The sequence below is a fragment of the Electrophorus electricus genome, chromosome 6 (genome assembly GCF_041902795.1).
Source record: "Electrophorus electricus isolate QZ-2024a chromosome 6, ASM4190279v1, whole genome shotgun sequence".
In the NCBI taxonomy this organism is placed as follows: Eukaryota; Metazoa; Chordata; class Actinopteri; order Gymnotiformes; family Gymnotidae; genus Electrophorus; species Electrophorus electricus.
Genome location: NC_137502.1, coordinates 32,998,982 through 33,005,146, shown reverse-complemented (window position 1 = coordinate 33,005,146; position 6,165 = coordinate 32,998,982). Strand labels below are relative to the sequence as shown.

Sequence of the window (6,165 nt, the reverse complement as noted above, 5' to 3'; positions counted from 1 at the left end):
CAATAAGATGCTGAGGAACAATGGTGTTGAATGCTGAACTGAAGTCTATGAACAGCATTCTTACATAGGTGCCCTTTTTATCCAGATGTGTGAGTGCCAGATGAAGTGTGGTAGAGATGGCATCATCTGTAGAGCGGTTGGAGCGGTACGCGAACTGCAGGGGGTCCAGAGAAGGGGGAAGCTGGGTCTTGATGTGTCTCATGACGAGTCTCTCGAAGCACTTCATGATGATGGATGTCAGTGCGATGGGAGGGCAGTCGTTGAGACACGACACCGTGGGCTTCTTAGGCACGGGGACGATGGTGGTGGTCTTGAAGCATGTTGGGACCACGGCGCAGCTCAGAAAGATATTGAAGATGTCTGTCAGGACATCTGCAAGCTGGTCAGCACATTCTCTGAGCACACGACCCAGGATGTTGTCTGCTCCAGCAGCTTTCCATGGGTTAACTCCACGCAGAGTACGCCTCACATCAGCCGCCGTCAGGTACAGCGCCTGGTCATTTTGCGGAGGGATGGACTTTTCTGCTGTAACGTTGTTCTGCGCTTCAAACCATGCATAGAAGTCATTCAGTGCATCTTGGAGGGTGGCATCACTGTCACAGGAAGGTGATGTTTTCCTGTAGTTAGTAATGGCCTGAATGCCCTCCCACATGCGCCGTGTGTTACGAGTGTCTTTGAAGTGTCCATGGATCCTCTGTGCGTGTGCACGCTTTGCTTCCCTGTTCGCACGTGACAGTTGGGCTCTTGTTTTCCTGAGAGCCTCTCTGTCACCTGTTCTGAAGGCTGAGTCATGGGTCCTCAGTAGCATGCGCACCTCAGCAGTCATCCATGGCTTCTGGTTGGGGCGTGTGGTGATGGTCTTAGAGACAGTAACATCATCAATGCACTTGCTGATATAGACAGTCACTGATGCTGTATACTCTTCCAGCTTAACAGTGCCACCGTCAGTAGCAGCCTCCTTGAACGTGATCTAAGTCGTCTGCTCAAAACAGTCCTGAAGAGCAGAGATGGCTCCTGCTGGCCAGGTTCTCACCTGCTTCAGAAGCGGTTTCGAGTGTCTGACGATCGGTCTATATGCAGGAATCAACATTACAGACACGTGATCAGAGTATCCGAGGTGGGGGCGGGGCTCCACCCGGTAAGCGCCGGAAATGTTTGTGTAAACGAGATCCAGCGCGTTCGCGCCTCTCATTGCAAAGTTCACATGTTGATGGAATTTAGGCAGTACTGATTTGAGATTTGTGTGGTTGAAGTCTCCGGCGACAATAAACAGTCTGTCTGGATGAACGTTGTGCAGTTCACTAATCGCTCCATACAGCTCCTGGAGAGCCTCTCGTCTGTTCGCGCTGGGTGGAATGTACAGCGCGATTATAAACACGGAGGTGAATTCCCACGGTAAATAAAAAGGTCTACATCTGACAATAGCAAAGTCCACCAGCGGTGAGCAGTACTTAACGACAAGCACAGAGTTTTTACACCAGGACTCATTGATATAAATGCATACTCCAACGCCGCGTGTTTTGCCGGAGACTGCATTGTCTCTATCGGCACGGATTGAGACTAATCCATCCAGATGAATGGCGGCGTCTGGAATACTGTCGCTGAGCCATGTTTCAGTAAAGATTAAAACACAGCAGTCTCTGAACTCTCGCTTTGTAGTCTGCTGGAGTTTGATGCAGTCCAGTTTATTATCCAAGGAGCAGACATTTGAAAGGAATAGAGATGGTAGAGCTGGCCTGCTAGGATTAGCTTTTAGCTTAGCACGGACCCCAGCTCGCTTCCCCCGCATCTGCTTCCTTGCACACCGCTTGCGGTGTCTCCCCCTTCGGCATTTGAACTTAGGCGACGCCGTGGTCTGCAGACCTGGTATGCATAGCAACCCGAGCTCTCAGAGCGTCTGAAGCATGCCGTCATCCAGGTAGGTTTGTGCATTATGTCTTAAGTGTAGCAGGCTATGGCGGTCGTATACATGGAGCTTTGTTGTTTCCATGTATGTGTGGTTTAAGTTGCTGGAAGAAAGTAGTATAGACGACAGATAGTAGCACAATAGCACCATTATCGAACCTGGAGTGGCCGCTACGTGCTACCGTGCCGCCATTTTGCCACAGATTATTAGTGTGTGAGATGATGCCTAAGATTGTTTGCATAAATCAAAGGAACTCTACTGAGGATGCCAAAAAGATCATGGCAAAATATCTTCCATCTGTGCAAGACAGAATAGATAGAGACGTGATTGGGCTGGATGAATAAATGGAGATATTAGCTTGGTCCTAACACAAATATCTGAGAAATCTACTTAATGCAGAGGCTGAACAAATTTAACCTTACCCCTAATATCGCCAACTACAAATCCTCAAAACTACCAAAAACAAGGACTTCAATATAATTTATTAAAAACTGATGCAGTAGAATCTTTTCAAACTTGATCTGGTGATAGCCAAGTTGCTAAATGAATTTTTCAGCCCTGGAGTTCCCCCTGCCCTGCACATCTGCAACATTGTAGTTGTGATAACCGGTTTTAGTCGGAGGTCAAGCCCAATAAATAACATCTGAGAAACGTTAAATAGAAAATCACATTGCCCAGTGATTAATAAGCTATCTAAATATATTACTAATTGTGTTTAATGTAATGATGCAAATAAACTAGTTCAGTCAAGTAAACTATATTTAGTACTTAAAAACCAGTAAAAGTGCGTGTGTACATTAAAGCTCTTCAAAAAATAAGAAAGTCTCTGTTACTCTTTGCATCGGAAACGCTTGTTTGCCGTGAGCAGCGAAGTACCGTAAAATCGCGCATATAGGCGAATTCATATTTAAATCACGGGTGACGACCAGGAATCTATGTGGCCTTTTTATTATTGCTACTGTAGTATGCAGCATAGACTAGAAGAGATCATATTCATATACTTAATATATTTACACTAACTCTTCCAGAAGTGCCCCCATAAAGTGCCCCTTTGAAACATCTTTGACCCTGCCCTTGGCAGTCGCTGCACGCCACGGGGGATTACATTTACATTTACGGCATTTAGCAGAAGCGCTTATCTAGAGCGACTTACAAAAGTGCTTTGTCATTTACTCATAGAATACATCCTAGCCAGTACAGTAGGTTAGAGTCCTATAAACCAATGAATACTGTAGAAACACAGGTATCAGTGCTGATGCCTAGAAGTACAAAATACATAAGGTCTATCTTAAACAGTGATGTGTAATAAACAATAAGTACTATTAGAAATATGTTTCTATTAGAATCCTGTAAAACAATTTATGTGAATAGTCTTACCTTTTTAACACAAAGACCTCTCTTGCTTAATATAAGAAGGCTTGATTTTCGACAGCATTATGTATCAGATGCTCTGGTCTTCAGATATGCAGAGCAAATCCAGTTTTTATGAGGCACACTGACTACACCCTTCTCTAGTTCACCTCCATTGTGAAGGAAGTTTGTTGTTCGGAGTTATCTGTCATACTTTTCCTTTTAGCAAATATGAAGAATGCTCAGAATAAGAGCGCCATTATGTTTCTATTTCACTGGCAAAACAAGATATCTTAGGTTCTGAATGACAAGTTATGGCAAGAAATGTGGCATCCAACCCTTTAACGGTTTTTGTTTGTTTGTTTGTTTTTTTGTTTTGTTTTTTGATTAGGTTCGTAATAAAGGACGCCGTCCCGTGATGTTTCCTAAAAACGTGTTTCAGTGCGTTACAAAGAGGCTTGTAGCTCAACAGCTTCGCCTTTAGAGGTGTGGAAAGTCGAGGACCAGGGTTTATAAAGACCTGCTAAAACTCCAAACTTACTTTACGTCTTTCCAACCCAGTAAAGCCCGTGGGATTAAAGGTGAGTGTAGGTTAAACCACATGTTTACTTAGAAATCGTCTTTGTTCCGTTGGTTAGCTAGGTTGGTTATTGATTTTCTTTTTTTGCTGACAGCCAATACTGGGGGTTCCTGGGCTTTACTTGTCTCACGAGGTCTGTCCAGGTTAAGTGTCTGCGCGAGAGCGTGCACAGAAAAGCGTGACGTTTGTGACGAACAGTCGGTAATATCGCACAAGAGCTCTAGTCGAGCGACTTAACCTACTTTTTAGTTAAAGCATGTAAGCTGTGATTGAAAATCGGGGTTATTCAACCAAACACCGATTTCTGAACTAAAACCAAGTTAAAATATTTGTATTGTGATGTTTAAAAACGAATATGAGCTTGTATTCTTTTCATTGTTCATGGTCTGAAAACGGTTTGTATGGAAAAAAAGACAAACAAAAAAGTTAAATTTACCATTACACATTTGTAATGGAATGTATAATCCGAAAATCGGTCAACGGTACAGCAATAAAATACAGTTAATGAGCTTTGAAAAATATTTAAAGTGAAAATGAACTGGCAATTTGACTTCAGACCCCAGGTTGACGTAACCGCTGTTTCGCGTCTAATGTAGTGGAGAAATATGAGCCAGTGAAAGCGAGGGACGTTCTTATTTTACGGCACCGCTCTGTATTACATCTTAGTAGTTGCTCTAAATATCGTAATACAGATGGAGCTACATGTATTTACAGATTGCATACTGTGCCGATAGGAGCATTATACAATCTGATCATAACAATGGACACCGGCCCTCCAGTTCCTGCGCCCCTCCCTGTGAGTGTTTCAGTGAAGACTACTGAAAACCTTACCGTGACATTTATATTTGTCCTCTTTGTGTGAATACTGGGTGTTGAATTCATGCGTCCATTGTTGTAATTTTGGATGACTGTAATACAGTTAAACATAAGCCTATAATAGACGCAATAAAAGACACAAACACAAACGGAGCCTCCTAGACACCCCACAGTTTACATCTAAAAGCAGATCATCTTTTTATGCCATTCTTTAGTTTACATAGGACAAGAAGTCAGGCTTATTCATTTAAAGTCCTTTAAGACATTTTGTAAATCCATTATGCATAATCAGAATGATGTATTTGACAGTGAAGATTTATATTATTTTAACTATTATATTGGATATAATCTTATCCAAAATCTTATTGCAATAAAAATAAAACTTTATTATTTTTATATTTCTTTTTTTTTTATATTAAAATGCACAATGATTAAAACTTAAGCAGTTTTTGCCTGGTATATCATATTAGTCCTCATTGTCTTTTCTTCTCTACAGGTCATTAACTTGCACCACAATATAAGCTGGAAACTAGAATAAATAATTTCATAATGGGTTCCGATGCTAGTCAACATATTAGAGAGAAAGATGAAGCCAGACAAAGAGCAGAACCTGGAGACCTTGACCTGGAGAGTATGTTCTGTAGGTTTGTCAGATGGAGTTGCATGATGGAGGTGTTACATGGTGAGGGAGGGAAAGAAGCAGGAGGGTTGTTCATACAGGTAACAGGCTAGAGCAGTGGGCCCAGAGCCAGTGTTTAATAGGGCTGTTTTTATGTGACGTGGATTTAGGTCAAATCTAATATTTGTTTATTGTGTCTGTAGAAGATTCTGAATGTGCATTCACTGCTGTGCAAGTGTGACCTCTGCAGTCCTACAGAGCAGGAGCTGGTGAGTGGGAAACCAGCTCCACAGAGCATGTGTAGAAAAACATGATTATCCTGTATCACAAGAGGAAATATTACTGATAGTCTATGAAACTCTGTTTACTAATTCCCAAGATTATTATTTAATTTTGTAATGCTGTATCTTTCTTTGTTTTCTCTCATTACCAGCTGGTTCAGGATACTGATGATGAGTGCTTCATCTGTAACTCTTATTGAGATCTGGTGTGTTGTGATGACTGTCCTTGTTTTTCATTGTCCCTGCCACGCACCAGCTCTACACAAGAACAAACTGGGGTGAGAGAGAAAAGGATAGAGGGAGAAAGACAGATATATCTAGAGTAACATATGGGAGTAACATATGTGGGAACAACAATATTCTGTCTAATAGTACATAAGTGTGTGTGAATGTGGGTGCATGAGCATGCGCGCTTGTGTGTGCATGTGCAGTGAGCAATGGATCTGTTCCTTTTGTACAACAGAAAGAACTGCAAACACATGAACACAGTACAGGTGGCACTGAGCACATGGACACAGTACAGGTGGCACTGAGCACACGGACACAGTACAGGTGGAACTGAGCACACGGACACAGTACAGGTGGCACTGAGCACACGGACACAGTACAGGTG

The 6,165-nt window shown here is 42.4% G+C and overlaps 1 long non-coding RNA gene across 2 annotated transcripts; it reads left to right on the top strand.

Annotated features, from left to right (window-relative positions):
- Positions 1-1,782: 1,782 nt before the first annotated feature.
- LOC113583095 (uncharacterized) lies at positions 1,783-5,418 on the top strand. Of its 2 annotated transcripts, XR_003411228.3 has the most exons (4): positions 1,783-1,918; positions 3,648-3,837; positions 4,551-4,632; positions 5,149-5,418. It is a non-coding gene; the product is annotated as an uncharacterized LOC113583095 (long non-coding RNA). The 2 variants fall into 2 exon arrangements; XR_014124297.1 differs by lacking the exon at positions 5,149-5,418 and having other exon boundaries at positions 4,551-4,869.
- Positions 5,419-6,165: the final 747 nt, after the last annotated feature.